This window comes from Bidens hawaiensis, unplaced genomic scaffold (genome assembly GCF_021521415.1).
Source record: "Bidens hawaiensis isolate Kalapana, Puna unplaced genomic scaffold, B.hawaiensis_p1.1 tig00001961_1, whole genome shotgun sequence".
Lineage (NCBI taxonomy): Eukaryota > Viridiplantae > Streptophyta > Magnoliopsida > Asterales > Asteraceae > Bidens > Bidens hawaiensis.
Window position 1 is genome coordinate 2,900,465 of NW_027491109.1, and position 23,541 is coordinate 2,924,005.

Consider the following 23,541-nt stretch of genomic DNA (forward strand, 5'->3'; position numbering starts at 1 on the left):
TGCGCCTTAAAACTATGGAGGCACTATCTCTATGGAGTTAGATTTATCGTGTACACTGATCATAAGAGTTTAAAGCACATATTTGATCAGAAAGAACTTAATATACGTCAACAAAGGTGGATGGAAACCTTAAATGTTTATGATTGCGAAATCATTTATCATGAAGGTAAAGTCAATGTGGTGGCTGACGCATTAAGTCGAAAAAAACATGAGAAACCCAAAAGGGTTCGAGCTTTAAGATTAGAACTTTAAATAAATCTAATCGAGTAGATTAAGAAAACTCAAGAGCAAGCCATCAAAGAAAACAACATCTCCGAAGAAAAGCGTAATAGCACAATCGACTCTCTAGTCAAGGGAGATGATGGTATACTCAGACTTGGAAATAGAATTTGGGTACCAATAATCAGAGAACTGCGAGAAAAGATAATGAATGAAGCTCATAAATCGAAATACATGATGGACCCCAGTAGTGATAGGATGTACCAGAATCTTAAACCTAACTACTGGTGGAATGGAATAAAGAAAGACATTGCTCTGCATGTAGCCAAGTGTTTAGCATGTATACAAGTAAAAGTCGAGCACCAAAAGCCTTCGGGTTTGCTACAACAACCCGAACTTCCCGTTTGGAAATGGAAAATGATAACCATGGATTTTATAACAAAACTTCCAAACACCACTCGTCAACATAATGCAATCTTAGTTATCATTGATAGGTTAACCAAATCCGCTCATTTCTTACCTATCAACGAGTCTTACTCTATGGATAGATTGGCACGAATATACATAAACAACATCGTATCATTACATGGTGTGCGATTATCTATCATCTCTGATCGAGATTGTAGATTTACATCTCATTATTGGTATAGTTTCCAAAAAGCGTTAGGAACTCAATTAAATCTTAGTACTGGTTATCATCCTCAAATTGATTGGCAAAGCGAGAGAACAATTCAAACGCTTGAAGATATGCTTCGAGCTTGTGTGATCGACTTAGGAGGAAGTTGGGACGATCATATTCCTCTAACGGAATTCTCATATAACAATAGTTATCACACAAGTATTCAAACCGTGCCGTTCGAAGCTTTGTATGGACGGAAAGGTAGAACGCCGGTATGTTGGTATGAAATTGGAAATAACCAAATGTCTGGAGCTGAAATAGTCCAAGAAACCACGGATAAAGCATTATAATTCTGTGAATGACTTAAGACGGCGAGAGATCAACAAAAGAATTATGTTGATGTTCGTCGTAAGCCGTTGGAATTTCAGGTAGGTGATAAAGTGTTATTGAAAATATCACCTTGGTAAGGTGTTGTCCGATTCGGAAAGAAAGGAAAACTAAGTCCAAGTTTTGTTGGACCATTTCAAGTACTAGAGCGAATCGGCATTGTAGCTTATCTCGTACTTTGCTAGAAGAAATGAAAGGAACACATGGTGTGTTCCTTGTTTCCAACCTAGGTAAGTGTTTGGCTGACGAAACTTTAGCTATGCCTTTAAGAGATGTTGAAATCAACGAGAATCTGAAATTCGTAAAACAACCTCTACAAATTGAAGATTTTAAAGTTAAGAATCTTAAAGGGCGAAAACTAAAGTTAGTGAAAATAAGATGGAACTCTTGAAAAGGACCAGAATTTACTTGGCAATTGGAATCTGAGATGAGGAAGAAATACCCACACCTATTTTAACAAATCTCGAGGACGATATTCATTCCAAGGTGGGGAGGATGTAACAACTTGAAAAATACCATATTTATTTTTGGTTAAAATGTCAACTTTGAAAATAGAAGGATCCAAAAATAATTTAATAATAAATATGGTGAAAAAATAATATATATGGATTAAATTAAGTTAGAAGAATTCATATTAAAGAAATGGAGGAAAGAATTCCATCCCACATGTAAAAGAGGAAGAAAATGGAATTCCTTTTGTAGGTTCCCAGCCGGATCTACACGAGATATCGCGTTCTACGTAGGTGTGGAATCCCTACGTAAGACGTTACGAGTATAGAAAACACAATACGACAATCAAACACACGTTGTATTTCAACCGTAAACACGTGATGCTATGATCACAAATACAGACTCTCTGACTCGAATACACGAATAATCTTGAAAACTATATTGAATGAATTAATGAATAAGGTTTCAGCCGCAACCTAAACCTTATATAACACGACAACTTCGCCTGGTAAGTTCAGGCGAAGTTGTCACTAACTTCGCTTGTCTAACAAGTTCGCCCATATAAGCGAACTTGTTAGTAACTTCGCTTACATACAAAACTCAAATCTAACTAACACGATTACATACACTCGACACTGAACTACTGACATCATGCACCAACAGACTCCCCCTTGGCAGTAGCTTCATCTCTTTAGCTTCAAACACGTGTCTTGTAATCTTCAATCTTCTATCTTCAAGCATGTACTTCTTCTCGACAGTTGTAACGTTCCTCCTAGACTTTTTACATCTCCCGTTGGTGGTAGATCCGGCGGGCCCCAAAAAGTCACCGCCACCGTCATCCGCCCCGTCACCCTCCCGATCACCCGCAGTCTCCCTCCAACCCTCCTCCCCACGTAAAAACCCCTCCAAATCCACCAAAATCCTCCGCCGCCTCCGCTCCGTCTTCCGCTCATTCCCCATCATCACCCCCGCCGCATGCAAGTTCTCGGGGTCCCTCCAGGCCCAACACGACCACCACCACATCCATGGTGGCACCCGCATGACCGAGACCCTCTTCGGATACCGAAAAACCAGAATCAACCTCGCCATACAAGAAAACCCCAGGTGTTTACCCGTTCTTTTACTAGAACTATACATTCCAACGGGAAAACTGTTACAAGAAATGGGGTTGGGGCTCGTTAGAATCGCGATGGAGTGTGATAAGCGTGGCGGGAAGACGAAGCTTGTCGACGAACCGATATGGACGATGTATTGTAACGGGAAGAAAATGGGGTACGGTGTGAAAAGAGAGCCTACGGATGATGATTTGTATGTTATGCAAATGTTGCAGCGATATCTATGGGGGCCGGGGTACTTCCAAACGCGGGTGGTGAGAGTAATAGTAATAATAATAATAGTGACGATGTGGTTGATGTTAATGCGGGTACGGATGGGGAGTTAACGTACATGCGGGCGCATTTTGAGCGAGTCATTGGATCAAAGGATTTCGAGACTTATTACATGATGAATCCGGATGGGAATAGTGGTCCGGAATTAAGTATATTCTTTGTCCGAGTTTGAATTGGTTTTTGTTTTGTTACTTCTCTTTATGAATAGGAATTGTGCTAAGTTTGAGTTAATGTTACATACTTTGATTATCGAAAAAAAAATGTAGGTTCCCAGCCGGATCTACACGAGATATCGCGTTCTACGTAGGTGCGGAATCCCTACGTAAGACGTTACGAGTATAGAAAACACGATACGACAATCAAACACACGTTGTATTTCAACCGTAAACACGTGATGCTATGATCATAAATACAGACTCTCTGACTTGAATACACGAATAATCTTGAAAACTATATTGAATGAATTAATAAATAAGGTTTCAGCCGCAACCTAAACCTTATATAACACGACAACTTCGCCTGGTAAGTTCAGGCGAAGTTGTCACTAACTTCGCTTGTCTAACAAGTTCGCCCATATAAGCGAACTTGTTAGTAACTTCGCTTACATACAAAACTCAAATCTAACTAACACGATTACATACACTCGACACTGAACTACTGACATCATGCACCAACAGACTCCCCCTTGGCAGTAGCTTCATCTCTTTAGCTTCAAACACGTGTCTTGTAATCTTCAATCTTCTATCTTCAAGCATGTACTCCTTCTCGAACACAAACTGAGACAACTCTTTGATACTTTCTCGCTTCGTCTTTCCAAGCAGGAATATAAAATATCTTCTTGACATTCAACACCTGCAAATCAGCTTGCGATAAGTTTACCAAGTTCATTGGATCGTACACTCTAAGAACCTCTTGTTCATCTTCGTCTTCCATCACCGCCTCAGCTGTCTCACAATCTACAAACCACCACTTTAGGTCTTTAAGCACATCCTTGGGCATTAGCTTCATCGGTACTTCTTTCAAACACCGGATCGGTTTATACTTCATAATCATCCAAGGTTTTCCATCAGTTCTTAAACCTCTATCCTTGTCTTCAACAAGTTTTCCCTTTTGTGGTTTCAACAGCTCAAATTTCTTCTCTTTTATACTCTCTTTCCACACTATTTTCCCAATGAATCTAGCCATATTATCGTCACTTCTGTTTATCAATCCCAATCTGGCTAAGTCTTTCACTTCACATTCTGGCAGTGTATTCAACGATCTTAACAGTCTTTTAAAGTACTGAACACCGTCATACCTTTTAATCACGAAGAGCCTCAACTGCTCATCATATATCCAGCATATAATCCCTTTCTTCGCTTCAGCATAACCTTTAATGTTGTAACTCTTCTTAAACATTGTAGGGACCGCTGGTTTCTTCGTTTTGACGAACCACTGAGCATAGCTGTTGGTGCATAATGTCAGTAGTTCATAGTCTAGTGTCTGTAATGTTAATTATGTTTTATATATGTCTTAAGCGAAGTTGTTAACAAGTTCGCCTAGGCGAACTTGTTAGTCAAGCTAAGTTATGGACAACTTCGCCTGAACATGCCAGGCGAAGTTGTCGTGTATTTAAATAGGTTACGGATTAGCTTGTAAAGAAAAAGTTCGAGTGTTCGTTGTTCATCGAGTTCATTGTAACGTGAGGACGAGAGTCTGTAACAGTGATATTACATCACGTGTTTGAGTTATAATATATAACGTGTGTTCGTTTATTCGTGTGTTTGTTTGATTCGTTTTCTACGCTCGTAACGACCTACGCAGTGATTCCGCACCTGAGTAGATCGAGATATCTCGTGCGATCCGTCCAGGGAACCTACAATTGGTATCAGAGCATTGGCTCGATTGTGTGGTTCGGGATATTCACGCGGGTGTAGAAATCGTCCCGTTTCGACTATTCGCGGGACGTGTTTTCTGTGTTTTTGTGTCATTCTTACCTCCTACCATCGTATTCAACCCTTTAAACCATCAAAAACCTCGAAAAATCCAGATTCCAGATTTGCAGAAACTTGGTGTTCATCAGGCGAAGTTGCCGTCACTGTGCGTAGGGTTTCGGCGAAGATATAAGGTTAAGCGAAGTTATCCACAACTTCGCCTACCTTCTCAAGTTCGCCTAACTCAAGCGAAGTTCTCTACAACTTCGCCTACCTCCTAAGTTCGCTTACTCTAAGCGAAGTTACACTCAACTTCGCCAAGTCACGCGAATTTAAGAAAGATCCAGCGAAGTTAAGTCATAAGCGAAGTTATCCTTAACTTCGCCTGCAGTACTGTTCAGAAGAAATTTTTTGATTTTTCGGCTTTCTTTGTTTTCGAGAAAGATGTCGTCAATTAACATCTCTGAGTTAGTAAAGATGGAAGTAGAAGCAGGGTCAGCTACTAAGGCCCCAAGGTTGCTGATGGGAACCGATTTCGTTGCATGGAAGGATCGGTTCATACAATATGTCAAGTACCAGGATGCGAAGATGTGGGTGTGCATCCAGGATGGTTATATTCCACCAGTTATGGAGTACGAAGGTCGTGATCAGATCAAGAAGTACAGCAAAATGGAAGATGAAGAGAAAAAGATGTATGAGGCCGAGAGCAAGGCTCATGCTGCTATCACTATGGCTCTTCCACAAGAGATCCTTCATACTTTTAGAAAGTACACATCAGCAAGAGAGCTTTGGGAAGCTCTTGAGAACCGGTTTGAAGGAAATGTGGGAATCCGTGCTTCAAAGATCAAATTGCTCAAAACCCAGTTCTCAGTCTTCAAGTATTTAAAGAATGAATCTCTAGATGATATCATCACCCGATATTATCATCTGATGACTGAACTGAGCAACTATTCAATTTCTTACCGAGAAGAAGAGATAGTTGAGAAACTTCTTGATGCTCTCCCACCAAAATGGGAGATGTACACAGTGCTGATGAGGGAAGACAAAGACTTTCCCACATATGATCTGGAAACGGCAGTCAACAAGCTCCGAACCTTTGAGCTTAACATGGTTAGAAAGGAGACACCTACGGATCAGGTTCAAGATCCAGGTATGTATGGTGCTAAAGTCAACACTAGTTCAGGTTCGAAGACTGAATCAGCTGCCTACTACTCGAAGGGAGAGTCGGGCGCCAACTCATCACATGAGGGGCATGTGTCTGTTAACACAAATGGTGATGTTTGCTTTGTAGCAGGTGGATCTAGTGGTTCTAAACCGCAAGCAAGCAAGAGTAGTTGCTCTCCAAGTATTCCTAGCAACAACTACTCTAAGATGCCTATGAGTGTCAAATCTGCTGAAGAGCAGGTTACTCTCTATGCTTCTTTTATTGCTTCCTATGAGAACTACATTCAGGGGAAGATTGTTGATCCAGCTATGTTGGATGAAGACTATGACCAGATTGATGCTGATGATCTGGAGGAAATGGATCTGCAATGGCAGATGGCTATGATCGTGAGAAGAGTGAAACGGTTTATGAGAAAGACCGGAAGAAAGTTTGTCGGTGGAAGACCAGGGTTTGACAAGACGAAGGTAAGATGCTACAATTGTCAGCAAAACGGTCACTTTGCAAAGGAATGCAGGAATGAGCGTGTAGAACGGAGTCAAGGCAGATCTACACAGCAAAGTGGGGGTCCTAAAGATTATAGTGCCATGATTTCCAGAGGAGATGGTGAATACAACTGGAACCTGCATTCTGAAGAAACTTTCGAACTGGCCAATTTGGCAAAGGTTGAAACTGAAGGAAGTGAGAAGGTTACCGGAGAAGAAAAAGCTCTTATGGCAGATGTTAAAGACCAGCTCTCCGATGTATGTTCTAAACCTACTTGTTCAAAATGTGAGAACTTGTCTGAGCAATTAGCAACTATAACTGATCAGTATGTCAGTTTGGATGCTGAGTTTAAAACTTTAAAAGAAGATCATCACTTTACTAAAGAAAGAGAAAATAGCCATAAAGTTAAAATAAAAGCTTGTGAAAAAGATATTAAAAGTCTAAAAGCAAAACTTGCTGAAAAAATTGAAGTGATTGATCTAAGCTATGAAGTTTTGGAAGAAAAAACCAAGCTAATAGCTGAGAGAGAAAAACAGATTGCTGATCACCAGGTAAAAGTGGTGGAACTGAATAGAAAACTTGAGCAGTTCAGAAATTCCTCTGCTATTCTTGATCACCTTGTTAGTGATCAAAGTTCCTCTGTTAAGAGGGGAGGAATTGGTTATCATGAGGTTCCACCACCTTATAATCACAATTACATTTTTAATCCTAGTGTTCAGAAATCTGTTGACTTTGAGGTTGTTCAGACAGTTCCAGTTAAAGTAACTTGTAAAGAACCAAATGTTAGTAGAGGCGAAACAAGTTCACCTGTTTCAAGTGTTAAAATTTCTGATCCGAGTCCAGTCTCATCAAGTTCGGATAAGTCATCCGAGCCTGGTAAGGCAAAAGAGGAGGCGGTATTGCCAAATGGTGGAGAGAAAGATAAATCAACTAAAAAGAGTTCTCCGCTAAACCCTTATGTCCCACCTTATGTGAGACAAACGAGCGGTAATAAAGCTTCGACATCTAAAACACCAGTTGATAAAAAGGTTGAACATAGGTGTTGCTTTAGGTGTAATCAATTAGGGCACCTAGTTGCAGATTGCCCTCTGAAGCGGCGATTCAGAGGTGTGAGGCCTACTAAAACTGAGAATAAGCCTAATGGTAATCATTATACTGGTAAAAATGAAAACCATTCAAAATTCAGAAATGTGACTAATTCAGGTTTTCATAGAAACAAATCTCAGTTTTTCACTGCTAATAACCAAACCGTAAGTTATAATTCTTTTAATTCACAAAGGTTTGGAAGGCCTTACAATCAATCTACAAGGAGGTATCCTAATAGGACTTACAGGAATTATCAAGAGACTAACTTTGGAAAGCCAAAGTTCGGGATGTATAGATCCAAGACCAATTGGTCTTGGGTCCCTAGATTCTAATCTTTTGCTTTTATTGTGCAGGAACAGTTGAACAGGGCTGCCAATAATCTTTGGGTTGTGGATAGCGGCTGTTCCCGGCACATGACGGGTAACAAATACTTGTTACACGATTTGAAACCTGTTCAAGGAGGGAGAGTGAGTTTTGCTGGTGAGAGTGGAGGAAAAATTACAAGAATGGGAATGGTGTCTAATGGAAAGATGACTCTAGAGAAAGTAAACTTTGTCGAAGAATTGAAGCACAATCTGCTGAGTGTGTCGCAGATCTGTGATAAGGAGTACACCGTTCATTTTACAAAGAATGAGGCGATTGTGTTGCAACCTGGTTTTCAGATACCAGAGGAGTGGATTGTGATGAAGGCTCCACGTGAAAGAAATACGTATATTATGGATATGAGGTCGACTGAAATGGCCACGGAAGAATCATGTCTTATGTCAAAAGCGAGCGAATCAGAGTCCGAATTGTGGCATAGGAGAATGGGGCACATTCATCTTCGGAAGATGAACCACATTGTCAAGAATGGACTTGTGCTGGGCGTTCCCTTCAAAAGTTTCAACTTTGAAGACAAATGTCTAGCGTGCAAGAAGGGAAAGCAGCACAAGAAATCCCATCACATCAAGAAGGTCAATTCTATTGTCAGTACTCTAGAATTGCTTCACATGGATCTCTTCGGTCCCGTGAACGCAAAAAGTCAAGGAGGTACTTCTTATTGCTTGGTGATTACTGATGATTACTCACGATATTCGTGGGTATATTTCCTGAAATCAAAAGATGAAACGGCTCAGTTGGTGAAGAATTTGATTACCAAAGTTGAGAACGTTATGGATAAAAGGGTTAAGTTCATCAGGAGTGACAATGGAACGGAGTTCAAGAATTTTGAAATGGAGATCTTCTGCCTTCAGAAAGGGATTGAGCATCAGTATAGCGCTCCGTATACTCCGCAACAGAATGGAGTGGCTGAGAGGAGAATAGAACGTTAATTGAAGGAGCCAGAACTATGCTGGCTGATTCGAAGCTTCCTGTGGTGTTCTGGGCTGAAGCTATTGCTACAGCCTGTTATATCCTAAATAGAGTCTTGACGGTTAAAAGACTTAATAAAACGTGTTATGAGCTTATGCATGGGAGGAAGCCCAACTTGAATGGTCTTGAACCATTCGGGTCCCCTTGTTCGATTTTAAAGACAAATTCTAAATTTGGTGAAGTAGCCGATGAAGGAATCTTAGTCGGTTATGTTGTTGGGACACCCAACAGACGTGTCTTTAATACATCGACCAGCAAGGTTGAGGTGGTGTGTAACACCGATATCACAAGTTACCAACCGCCAAAACCAAGCAACGGACCTGCTGAGTTTTTCGACTATGATAGACTTTTTAAGTCTTTTAACATACCGTTTTTGGATAGTGCAGAAGAAGAAGAAAGAGTTGCTACGAAGATGATCCTTGATGAGGAAGAAAATCTAGTCCAAAGACAGCTGTTTGATAAATGTCAACCTTCCTCATCAAATGCTGTCGATACCCCTGCTGCCTCGACTGAAGAAGAATTTTTCAATCCGTTTCACTCTCAGCAAGAAACAATCATTGACGAGCTCTCTTCTAACTTGGAAGACAATCTGCATGTCGGTTCTGTTCCGACCACGAGAATTCATAAAGATCACCCTTTGGAGAATGTGATTGGTGATGTGTCCTCCGGTGTACAAACAAGACGTAGCTTGAATGAGCACACCTGTGTTTACACAAGCATTAAGGAGACAGGCATAATCAACGAATGCTTGTACACCTGCTTTATCAGCCAGATTGAACCGAAGAATTATCAAATGGCTCTCAAGGACAGCTCGTGGGTCGAAGCTATGCAAGAAGAGTTGACTCAATTCAAGAAAATGGAAGTTTGGACTTTGGTTGAAAAACCAAAGAATGTGCATGCGATAGGCACAAAATGGGTTTTTAAGTGCAAGAGAGATGAGAAAGGGATTATTATAAGAAACAAGGCGAGGCTAGTCGTTAAAGGTTTTAATCAACAAGAGGGGATTGATTATAATGAAGTGTTCGCTCCTGTGGCAAGATTGGAAGCCATTAGACTGTTTTTGGCATTTGCTGCTTATAAGAAGATGAAGGTTTTTCAGTTGGACGTGAAGAGTGCGTTCCTAAATGGGAAAGTTGATGAGGTAGTGTATGTTGAGCAACCTCCGGGTTTTCCTGACCCAGACTTTCCTGCCCACGTGTACAAGTTAAGCAAGGCGTTGTATGGACTACATCAGGCACCTCGTGCCTGGTACTCAACTTTATCAGATTACTTGCTTGAAAATGGGTTTGAAAGAGGAAAGATTGATAGCACACTGTTCTTCAAAAGAGAAGGAAGCGACTTCCTGCTGGTGCAAGTCTACGTGGAAGACATTATTTTTGCTGCATCAAAAGTCTCCATGTGTCAAGATTTTGAGGCCGTCATGAAAAAGAGGTTTGAAATGAGTGCTATGGGTGAACTAACTTTCTTTTTAGGTTTGCAGGTTGATCAGAAGAAGGATGGGATGTTCATTCATCAGACCAAGTATGTCCATGATGTGCTCAAACGCTTCAAGATGGAGGACAGCACTCCATTCGATACTCCAATCTGCGTCAACCATAAATTGGGTGTTGATTCTGACAATGACGCAGATGTGGACCCAACTCAGTATCTGGCTATTATAGGTTCTTTAATGTACTTAACTGCTTCTAGGCCTGATATTATGTTTGCAGTTTGTCTTTGTGCTCGTTTTCAGGCAAACCCAAAGGAATCTCACATGAAGGGTGTGAAGAGGATCTTGCGGTATCTCAAAGGCAAACCGAAGCTGGGGTTGTGGTACGCAAAAGGAGGAGACTTGGAGTTGGTCGCTTACACAGATTCTGATTATGGAGGGTGCAATCAGAGTCGGAAGTCAACAACTGGAGGATGTCAGTTTCTTGGTGGCAGATTGGTGCCATGGCAATGCAAGAAGCAGACTTCGGTCGCAATTTCAACCTGTGAAGCAGAATACATGGCAGCATCCAACTGCTGCTCCCAGGTTCTTTGGATTCAACAACAGTTGCGCGACTATGGTCTGAATTTCTTACTTACTCCTATTTGCATTGATAACACAGCTGCTATCTCAGTAACTAACAATCCCGTGAAGCACAGTAAAACTAAACATATTGACATACGTCATCATTTTATACGGGATTGTGCTGAGAAGAAACTGATTGTGCTTGAAAAGGTGGATACGCTTGATAATTTCGCTGATTTATATACTAAAGCGTTTGACAAAACAAGATTTCAAAACCTTATTGAGCTGAATGGGATGATCAATCCCGAGTAACCATGCTTTTTATGTTCGTTTATTAAAAAAAAAAAAAACGTCACTATCGCTTAGAATTATGTCGGTTGCCTCAGTTTGAAGGACATGTCTTAGGATATGTTTGGTCCTCTTTTCTACTTGTAGAATATGAGGATAGCCATTAACCAGATGACTGAAAGTAACCGGGGCGGTTTATGATGAGTTTTCATTCTTTCGCTTAAAATTAGTCGATCATACTTAGTTAGAAGGAAACATACTAGTATGTGGTCGGTCCAGCTGATCCATTGGATCTTCGGGATAGCCGTTTACCTGAAGACTTTGTTTTGGTCGGGGCGATTGATGTTAAAAAATTTTTTTAAGGGAAATGAAATTATTTTTCAAGTCTACTACTTCGTAAGAAGTACGTTTGCTATGTTTAACAGAAAATTGATCCAACCTTGGAAAATGATAGATATACTGATTATGTGTGCTTAACTAGTGAAGTTATTAGGCTTAAAAGGCTTTAGGACAGTCATTGTATGTCATGGTAGCTTCCTATGGTGCGTAAAAGTAGATGTGATACAAACTAAAACTACTCGATTTTACGTGGAAACTCCTTAAGAGTTTTGCATGTCTTCATATATATCTTTCCGAATGATAGGCAGAAAAGCGATTACCCAGTCATACACGAGACCGTGTGTGTCCTGATTCCCGTGAAGATAGCGTTTCAAGAAACTGCAGTGATCCAGATTCGGGACTTGCAGTTGTTTACTACTCTGAAGTCTATGTAAATTTTTATTAAAAAAAAAAAAAAAAAATCTTATGAGTTATTGACACATTCTAGAGCTGACAGTGACAAGACTTGTCAATCATGGAGTAAGAAAGAGAACGGGAAGCAGATGAAGAGTACTTACAAACTTAATCAGACACTATGGGTCGAGGTCAATTCGGGGTGACTTGGGGAAAGCCAAATACGCTTTGAGAATAGATAGGAGGCATCATAATCTCTGAGTTGTTGCCCACTTAAATTTTGAGGCATAATTGAACCTAACTCGTATCACAGAAACGATGAAAACCATCTTAAGTTTTTACCTGCTTACAACCTGTTTCTTTATGTCATAATACAGCTAAATACGGATCTTTGTGACAGTCACGTAATTAGTATGATTCCTGTTCGGATCTTTTCTAAAACGTAGTAGTCCCTGTTGAGACTGAAATTTGATCCCTTGTACTTTAAATTGTTAAAAGTTTTCTTTTTATGTAGTTGTATGCTTTTATATCTGGTTACTTGGACTTGATCGTGTCATTTAATTCTCAAATGGAAGTTTTAAAAGTTAATTGAAAAATGTTCAAATTATAAGGTTTGATTTTGTAAATATAGGCGAAGTTGTTAAACAATACCACCTGCGGTTACGTCCACAACTACTTCTGATGTCCCGGTTACATGTGAAATCCCACCTCAGTATTCTCAAGACATATCTCACATGAGGTTCGATTTCGATGCAACCCTATCAGACTCGGAGAGAATAGCTGCACTGGAACGGGTCGTGGCAGAGCAATCGAGGATAAACTTTATCCAGACCCAGGCTATTCAGCGCCTAGTAACAGAGAATCAACTACAGTCGTCCCTCCTGATTGAACATGGGAAAATTATAGATGCTATGAAGGAGTTCTTGGCATCTCAGGGGGAGACGAGCTGTAAAGGCGACGAGCTCAGGACAAAGAAGAAGAATGACAGAGACGATGATCCCAATGCATCGAAAGGTGCAGGTGGTGAGTTGCCAAGAACTACTCAAGCTCTTGGGACTTCCACAGCTCAGGGGGAGTCTGCAGGCGCAGCTGGCGGTTTTGGTGGTGATGAGGTGGTGATGGTAGATGACGAGGAGATGGGAGATGAGTTGATCGATGCCTTAAAGGAGTTGGATGATGATATGTTAGATGATGAATTTATGTGTGAAGATGATGTTCTACCAGTCGAAGAGATTGAGAAGATTGGTGCACAGATAGTGATAGAGGATGATGTTGAAGAAGGTGAAATAGTAGAAGAGAATGTGGAGCATGACATTCCAGATGTTGAGAAAGCCGATATGGGTAATGAGATGGCAAATGATGAGACTGAATGGGAGGAGCAGCCTAGGTGGAAGGAAGGCTATGCTCATTGGTTTATCAAAACGAAGAAACCAGTGGTACCTACAATGTTCAAGAAAAGTTATAATATTAAAGAGTACGCTGAGTCAAAGAAAGGACTTATTTGTTGGATATATGATGAACAGCTAAAAGTGTTCGTGGTGAAAAGATATGATGGTATTCAATACTTTAAGAGGACTTTGAGATCTCTCAATACCTTGCCTGAATGTGAGGTGAAGGATTTGGCTAGATTGGGGTTGATTAATAGAAGCGACGACAACATGGCCAGAGTTATTGGGAAGATAGTATGGAAAGAAAGTATTAAAGAAAAGAAGTTTGAGTTATTAAAGCCACAGAAGGGAAAGCTAGTGGAAGATAAAGATAGGGGAATAAGAGCAGATGGCAAACCTTGGATGGTAATGAAGTACAAACCGATTCGGTGTCTTAAAGATGTGCCGATGAAGACAATGCCCAAGGATGTGTTGAAGAACCTTAAATGGTGGTATGTTGATTGCCAGACTGCTGAAGCCGTGTTGGAAGACGAAGACGAACAAGAAGTGCTAAGAGTGTATGATCCGATGCATCTTGTTAATTTATCGAAAGCTGATCTGTAGGTGTTAAATGAAAAGAAGATATTTTATATTCCTGCTTGGAAAGACGAAGCGAGGAAATATCAGCGAGTAGTCACGGTATGTGTGAGAGAAGGAGTACATGCATGAAGACAAAGAGATTGAAGGTTACAAGACACGTGCTTGAAGATCAAGACATGAAGCTACTGCCAAGGGGGAGTCTGTTGGTGCATAATGTCAGTAGTTCATAGTCTAGTGTCTGTAATCGAGTCTGTAATGTTAATTATGTTTTATATATGTCTTAAGCGTAGTTGTTAACAAGTTCGCCTAGGCGAACTTGTTAGTCAAGCGAAGTTATGGACAACTTCGCCTGAACATGCCAGGCGAAGTTGTCGTGTATTTAAATAGGTTACGGATTAGCTTGTAAAGAAAAAGTTCGAGTGTTCGTTGTTCATCGAGTTCATTGTAACGTGAGGACGAGAGTCTGTAACAGTGATATTACATCACGTGTTTGAGTTATAATATATAACGTGTCTTCGTTTATTCGTGTGTTTGTTTGATTCGTTTTCTACGCTCGTAACGACCTACGCAGGGATTCCGCACCTGAGTAGATCGAGATATCTCGTGCGATCCGTCCAGGGAACCTACAATAGCCTTCTTTCCACCTAGGCTGCTCTTCCCATTCAGTTTCATCACTTGCCATCTCTTAACTCATATCTGCTTTCTCCACATCTGGAATGTCATGCTCAATATTCTCTTCTACTATCTCTCCCTCTTCATTCTCATTATCAACCACAATCTCTTCTCCAATCTTCTCTATCACATCACTCGGTAGCACATCATCATCACCAACCAAATAATCATCCATCTCCTCTACATCCACTACCACCACATCATCACCACCAGCTGCAGATGTCGACTCCCCCTGAGTTTTGGAAGTTCCAAGAGCTTGATCAGTTCTTGGCAACTCACCACCTACATCTTTCGATGCATTGGGATCATCATCTCTATCATTTCGTCTCTTGGTCCTCAACTCGTCGCCTTTATAGCTCGTCTCCCCCTGAGATGCCAAGAACTCCTTGAAAGCATCTATGATTTTACCATGTTGTACCAGCAGGGACGACTGCATCTGATTCTCTGCAACTAGGCGTTGAATAGCCTGGGTCTGGATAAGGTTAATCCTTGACTGCTCTGCGACGACCCGTTCTAGTGCTGCTATTCGTTCTGAGTCTGATAGGGTTGCATCGAAATCGAACCTCATATGTGATATATCTTGAGTGTACTGAGGAGGGATTTCCGATGTCACCGGGACCTCAGAAGTAGAAATAGACGTAACCGCAGGTGGTATCGTCACCGATAGCCCTGCAGTGGCCACAACAGTCGACTCTATAAATTGTGCCATGACCTCCGATGGAGTAACGGTCAGAGGCAGCAATGAAACGATCTCAGGAGTCGAAAGTTGGAAAGTAGAGGGTGGGAGACCAAAAGTAGAGGAGGCAGCCACCACGGGAACACCCGTAGTGCTTGGCCTTGTAACCTGTAGCGTTGAGGGAACCATTGTCATACCGGATAGTGCTGGTGGAGTGAAACGTACCACCCTAGAGCTCTCACCGGCTCCCGATCCTGCACCTATCCGTTCCCTTCTTGACCTCCGGATCAACTGTTGTACCTCTTCTTCATAATCAGACTCGCTATCATCATCTGTTCTCTTTCTTTTCCCATGTAGTGTTTCTCGAGTCACCATAATCCTTCTTGCCTCTGCCACTTCATCATCAGAATCAGAACCAGCCACCGTAGCAGCTGTCCTAGTGACATTCACTCCCGAAGCACGTTCAACCGGGATCTGTAAGTTCTCCTCTGGATCCACCCGATCCATATCAAAGAATCCTTGACCACCAAATTCTGCATCAAGGTCCACATTCTCCTCCGGTGACACAACAGGAGCAGCAGGTATAGCTTGAGGTGCTCCTGCCTGTTGTGGTGTCGGGTCCCTAAACTCATCCCCACGAGCAGGCACATACCCCGGGTTGATCAAGTACCCAAATAGTGGAGTATGGCGAGGACGGAGTTCAGGTTTGCTCCTCGCACTGGAGGATCTGCATTGGGCGAAGATCCGTTTGTTCACACTCTCAACATATCGGATCGAATGGCGCTGAGGAAGCGTTGGAGCAACATGATTCAAGATCATTTGTAGGAATCTTGGATACATGATGAATCGCTCACGCGCCATCGCTCTTCGTTGACGATCAATCTCATAAAAGACCATCTGACTAAAGCTGAATCGCTTGTTGTATGTCAGAGCAGTCATCGCTGACTGCATGGTCGCGCCCATGCCATCAGTGCCCGCCTTTCTCCCTGACATGCAAACGATCATAACATGCATGAGAAAGCGCCACTGGTCAAGTAAAAAGCCTTTCCTCCACTGCGTATCCCCCAAGGGACCAGAGTATCCCATCCTCAAAACGCTCTATCACGGAAAGGAGCTACAAACTCTGTTGGGTCATCCCTTGTCTCATTCCCAAATCGTAAAGCCGCCCGGATTTGTTCAGAAGAGAACTGAACAATCTGATTGTTGACTGTTGCGCGCATCACCGGGGGCTCGACTCTACAGTCGTATTCCACTGTCTGCCAGAAATCCTCAATATTGGGCAAGGATATTGGCAGAGTTGTTGTAATAGCGTGGAATATCCTCGAGCGTAAAAGAAATGTGATGATTTCGCGGAAATCATCAACTCCGCTCGCCTCCGGGTCTAATGTTATGTACATGTTGTGACCCGGGAAGAACTGTCTCTGGTGATCACCTCCGTCATCACCGCCTGCACCACCTGCTCCAGCAACAGCAGCCATATCTGCAACAAACAGGTTAAGTTAGATAAACGTCAAAGCGAAACACAAGTTCGCCTGTTACCATGAGCGAAGTTGTGATCAATTCTGTATAGGCGAAGTTAAAGGTGAGGCGAAGTTGGGAAACAACTTCGCTTCAACTTGAACTTCGTCTGATAATAGATAAGTAACATGGTCCAGGCGAAGTTACGGATAACTTCGCCTTATCACAACATCGCCTCATAAACCGTTTCAAATTCTATAATCAGGCGAAGTTAAACCTCAGGCGAAGTTACGGATAACTTCGCCTAAACTGTAACTTCGCCGAATTTGAATCGGCAACAGTTAGGGATTTTGAACGACGTGTAGATGATGATTTCGGAGATCGAGGACTCCGAAATACATGAATTTATGAAGTTTAAGACGTTCAAGTAGTTTACTATCACGTAAAAACAAGTTTGAAATCGGGTGTTTAAGGTTTCGAAGGACGAGGTCGATTATCGAGTCGAAACGACCAATGATCAACCTCAAAAACACTGATTATACGAAACTAGAAACCTTACACACCTTTAATCACAGATTGGAATCGGAAAAAAAAGAAACTCAGATGATCGATGATATAAGTTCGCCGGTTGACAGAGAGTTAAGTTCGCTGGATTTTGAAATAATGAATATGTTTGACCTTAAAACTTCTTTATATAGGGTCACAGATGTATCGGCGAAGTTGTGGATAACTTCGCCTATCAGGCGAAGTTATGCAGAACTTCGCTGATATTAAAATTTTTCAAAACAAACCCCATAATTTGAACAATTTGCAATTAAGTTTTAAAACATCCTTTAAAGCGTTAAATGAAACGATCAAGACCAAGTAACCACGTATAAAATCAAACAATTACAAAAGTAACAAAAATTTGAAAAATTAAAGTACACGGGATCAAATTTCAGTCTCGATAGGGACTACCATGTTTTAGAAAAGATCCGAACAGGAATCATACTAATTACGTGACTGTCACACAGATCCGTGTTTAGCTGTATTATGACATAAAGAAACAGGTTGTAAGCAGGTAATATACTTAAAATGGTTTTCATCGTTTCTGTGATACGAGTTAGGTTCAATTAAGCTCAAAATTTAAGTGGGCAACAACTCAGAGATTATGATGCCTCCTATCTATTCTCAAGGCGTATTTGGCTTTCCCCAAGTCACCCTGAATTGACCTTGACCCGTAGTGTCTGATTAAGTAACAATTACTCTTCGATCTTAGACTTTGCTTCCCGTTCATCTTCTTGCGTCTTGATTAACAATCATTAACAGTATGAACTCTAAAATACACATTTTTTTAATCAAATATATACACACTTTCAAGTAGAAAATAACTGCAAGTCCCGAATCTGGATCACTGCAGTGTCTTGACACGCTATCTTCACGGGAATCATAACACTCACGGGCTCGTGTATGACTGGGTAATCGCTTTTCTGCCTATCATTCGGAAAGATATATATGAAGACATGCACAACTCTTAAGGAGTTTCCACGTAAAATCGAGTAGATTTAGTTAGTATCACTTCTACTTTTACGCACCATAAAAAGCTACCATGACATACAATGACTGTTCTCAAGTCTTTTAAGCCTAATAACTTTACTAGTTAAGCACACAGAATCAGTATATCTATCACTTTCCAAGGTTGGATCAATTTTCTATTAACATAGTAAAGAAACTTCTTACGAAGTAGTAGACTTGAAAAATAATTTCATCTCCCGAAAAGGAAAATTTAACTTCAATCGCCCCTACCAAATCACAGTCTTCAGGTAAACGGCTATCCCGAAGATCCAAAGGATCAGCTTGACCGACCACATACAAGTATGTGTCCTTCAAACTAAGTATGATCGATTAATTTTCAGCGAAAGAATAAAAACACATCATAAACCGCCCCGGTCACTTTCTGTCATCTGGTTAATGGCTATCCTCATATTCTACAAGTAGAAATGAGGACCAAACATATCCGAAGACATGTCCTTCAAACTGAGGCAACCGACATAATTCTAAGCGATAGTGACGTTTTTTTTTTTTTTTTTTTTTTTAATCAAAAACACATGACATGATTACTCGGGATTGATCATCCCATTCAGCTCAACAAGGTTTTGAAATCTAGTTTTGTCAAACGCTTTCGTAAACAAGTCAGCGAAATTATCTAACGTGTCAACCTTTTCGAGCTCAATCAGCTTCTTCTCAGCACAATCCCGTATAAAATGATGACGTATGTCAATATGTTTAGTTTTACTGTGCTTCACGGGATTGTTAGTTACTGAGATAGCAGCAGAGTTATCAATGCAAATAGGAGTAAGTGAGAAATTCAGACCATAATCGCGCAACTGTTGTTGAATCCAAAGAACCTGGGAGCAGCAGTTGGATGCTGCCATGTATTCTGCTTCACAGGTTGAAATTGCGACTGAGGTCTACTTCTTGCATTGCCACGACACTAGTCTGCCACCAAGAAACTGACATCCACCAGTTGTAAACTTCCGACTCTGATTGCACCCTCCATAATCAGAATCTGTGTAAGCGACTAGCTCCAAGTCTCCTCCTTTCGAGTACCACAACCCCAGCTTCGGCTTGCCTTTGAGATACCGCAGTATCCTCTTTGCACCCTTCAAATGAGATTTTTTTGGGTTTGCCTGAAAGCGTGCACAAAGACAAACAGCAAACATTATATCAGGCCTAGAAGCAGTTAAGTACATTAAAGAACCTATAATAGCCCGATATTGGGTTGGGTCCACGTCTGCATCGTTGTCTGAATCAGCACCCAATTTGTGATTGACGCAGACTGGAGTATCATATGGAGTGCTGTCCTCCATCTTGAAGCGTTTGAGAACATCATGAACATACTTCGTCTGATGAATGAACATCATGTCTTTCTTCTTATCAACCTGCAATCCTAAAAAGAAAGTTAGTTCACCCATAGCACTCATTTCAAATCTCTTCTTCATGACGGCCTCAAACTCCTGACACATGGAGACTTTTGATGCATCAAAAATAATGTCGTCCACGTAGACTTGCACCAGCAGAAAGTCGCTACCCTTTCTCGTGAAGAACAATGTGCTATCAATTTTACCTCTTTCAAACTCATTTTCAAGCAAGTAATCTGATAAGGTAGAATACCAGGCACGAGGTGCCTGATGTAGTCCATACAGCGCTTTACTTAGCTTGTACACGTGATCGGGAAAGTCAGGGTCAGGAAAACCCGGAGGTTGCTCAACATACACAACCTCGTCGACTTTACCGTTTAGGAACGCACTCTTCACATCCAACTGAAAGACCTTCATCTCCTTATGAGCAGCAAATGCCAAAAACAGTAGAATGGCTTCCAATCTTGCCACAGGAGCAAACACCTCATTGTAATCAATCCCCTCTTGCTGATTAAAGCCTTTAACAACCAGCCTTGCCTTGTTTCTGATAACAATCCCTTTCTCATCTCTCTTACATTTGAAGACCCATTTCGTGCCAATCGCATGCACATTCCTTGGTTTTGCAACCAAGTTCCATACTTCCATTTTCTTAAACTGAGCTAACTCTTCTTGCATGGCTTCGACCCACGAGCTGTCCTTAAGAGCCATTTGATAGTTCTTTGGTTCAATCTGGCTGATAAATCAGGTGTACAAGCATTCGTTGATAATGCCTGATTCTTTAATGCTTGTGTAAACACAGGTGTGCTCATTCAAGCTTTGTCTTGTTTGTACACCGGCGGACAGATCACCTATCACGTTCTCCAAAGGATGATCTTTGTGAATTCTCGTAGTCGGAACCGAACTGACATTCAGATTATCTTCCAAGTTCGAAGATAGCTCATCAATGGGTGATTGATGTTGAGAGTGAAACGGATTGATGAATTCCTCTTCAGTAGAGGCAGCAGGGGTATTGACAACATTTGACGAGGAAGGCCGACATTCATCATACTGTGGTCGTTGCACCAAAGTGTCTTCCTCATCGCATATCATCTTCGTAGCAATTCTTTCCTCAGCTTCTGCAAAATCTAGATAAGGTATGTTAAAAGATTTAAAAAGTCTATCATAGTCGAAAACCCCAACGGGTCCCGTGCTTGGTTTTGGTGATTTGTAACTTGTGACATCAGTGTTACACACCACCTCAACCTTGCTGTTCGATGTATTAAAGACCCGTCTGTTGGGAGTCCCAACAACGTATCCGACTAAGATTCCTTCGTCGGCTACTTCACCAAATTTAGAATTGGTCTTTGATATCGAACATGGGGACCCGAATGGTTCAAGACCACTCAAGTTGGGCTTTCTCCCATGCATAAGTTCATAATAGGTTTTATTTAATCTTTTAACAGTTAACACTCTATTAAGGATATAACAGGCTGTTGCAACAGCTTCAGCCCAGAACACCACGGGAAGTTTCGAATCAGCCAGCATGGTCCTGGCTCCTTCAATTAAAGTCCTGTTCTTCCTCTCAGCCACTCCATTTTGTTGCGGAGTATACGGTGCGCTGTATTGGTGTTCTATTCCCTTCTGCAAGCAGAAGATCTCCATTTCATAGTTCTTGAACTCAGTTCCATTGTTACTCCTGATGAATTTAACCCGTTTCCCCATGATATTCTCAACTTTGGTAATCAAATTCTTGACCATCTGCACTGTTTCATCCTTTGACTTCAGGAAATATACCCAGGAATATCTAGAGAAATCATCAGTAATCACCAAGCAGTAAGACGTTCCTCCTAGACTTTTTACATTCACGGGACCGAAGAGATCCATGTGAAGTAATTCTAGGGTACTGACAATTGAGTTGACCTTCTAGGTGAGATGGGATTTCTTGTGTTGCTTTCCCTTTTTGCATGATAAGCATTTGTCTTCAAAGTTGAAATTCTTCAAGGGAACACCCAGCACAAGCCCATTTTTGACAAGGTAGTTCATTTTCCGAAGATGAATGTGCCCCATTCTCCTATGCCACAACTCGGACTCTGATTCAGTTGCTTTTGACAAAAGACACGATTCTTCTGTGACCATCTCAGTCGACCTCATATCCATGATATACGTATTCTTCACTCTTGGAGCCTTCATAACAATCCAATCCTCTGGTATCTTGAAACCAGGATATAACACAATCGCCTCATTCTTTGTAAAATGTACGGTGTAGTCTTTGTCACAAATCTACGAAACACTCAGCAGATTGTGCTTCAGTTCTTCAACAAAATTTACTTTCTCCAAAGTCATCTTTCCATTCGACACCGTCCCCATTCCTGTAATCCTTCCACCGCTCTCTCCTGCGAAACTCACTCTTCCTCCTTGAACAGGTTTCAAGTCGTGTAACAATTTCTTGTTACCCGTCATGTGCCGAGAACAGCCGCTATCCACAACCCATTGATTGTTGGCAGCCCTGTTCAACTGTTCCTGCACGATTAAAGCAGCTGATTAAAATCTGGGGACCAAGACCGATTGGTCTTGGGTCGATACATTTCGTACCTTGGCTGTCCAAAGTTAGTATCATAATAATTTCTGTGAGTTCTAACAGGATACCTTCTTGTGGATTGTCTATGAGGCCATCCAAACCTTTGTGAATTAAAAGAATTATTACTTATGGTTTGGTTGTTAGCAGTGAAAAACTGAGATCTATTTCTTTGAAAACCTGAATTGGACCATTTTCTGAATTTTGATGGGTTTTCAGTTTTAACATTTCCGTTAGTTCGATTCTCAGATTTTGAAGGCCTCACACCTCTGAATCTCTGCTTCAGAGGGCAATCAGCAACAAGATGTCCTAATTGATTACATCTAAAACAATTCCTGTGTTCAACTTTCTTATCAAAAGTTGTCTTAAATGTTGAGGCTGTATTACTGCCCGTTTGTCTCACAAATGGTGGGACATACGGGTTTAGTGGAGACTTCTTTTCAGGTGTTTTATTTTTCTCTCCACTATTTGGTAACACTTCCTCTTGTTTTGTCTCACTCGACTCAGAAGACTTGTCTGAGTTAGATGAGACAGGACTCGGAGCAGAAATCTTAATACTTGCAACAGGCTTACTAACTACTGGTTCTTTAATCGTTACTTTAACCGGAACTGTCTGACCATAGTCAACATCGACAGATTTCTGATTACTAGGGTCATAAGTGTAATTATGATTGAAAGGTGGTGGAACTTCATGATAACCAATTCCTCCTCTTTTTGAGGAACCTTGATCACTAACGTGGTGATCAAGTATAGCGGAGGAATTCCTGAATTGCTCAAGTTTCCTGTTAAGTTCCACCACTTTTACCTGGTTATCAGCTATCTGTTTTTCCCGTTCAGCTATTAGTTTGGTTTTTTCTTCTAGAACTTCATAGCTAAGATCAATCACTTGAATTTTTTCAGCAAGCTTTGCTTTAAGACTTTTAATATCTTTTTCACTAGCTTTAATTTTTACTTTGTAACTATTTTCTCTAGCTTTAGTGAAATGATGATCTTCTTTTAAAGTTTTAAATTGCGCATCCAAACTAACAAACTGATCAGTTATAGTTGTCAGTTGTTCAGACAGATGTTCACACTTAGTACAAGGGAGTTCGATACTTACCTCGGAGAGCTGGTCTGCCACATCTGCCATGTATGCTTCATTCTCGCTAGTTCCCTTCTCACTATTTGCAGTTTCGATTTTTGCCAAATTGGCCTGTTCAAAAACTTCTTCAACATGGAGATTCCAGTTGTATTCCTCGTTC

At 41.1% G+C, this 23,541-nt stretch overlaps 1 pseudogene; it reads left to right on the forward strand.

Annotated features, from left to right (window-relative positions):
- Nucleotides 1-2,414: 2,414 nt before the first annotated feature.
- Nucleotides 2,415-3,235, forward strand: LOC143604877 (protein MIZU-KUSSEI 1-like; annotated as a pseudogene).
- Nucleotides 3,236-23,541: the final 20,306 nt, after the last annotated feature.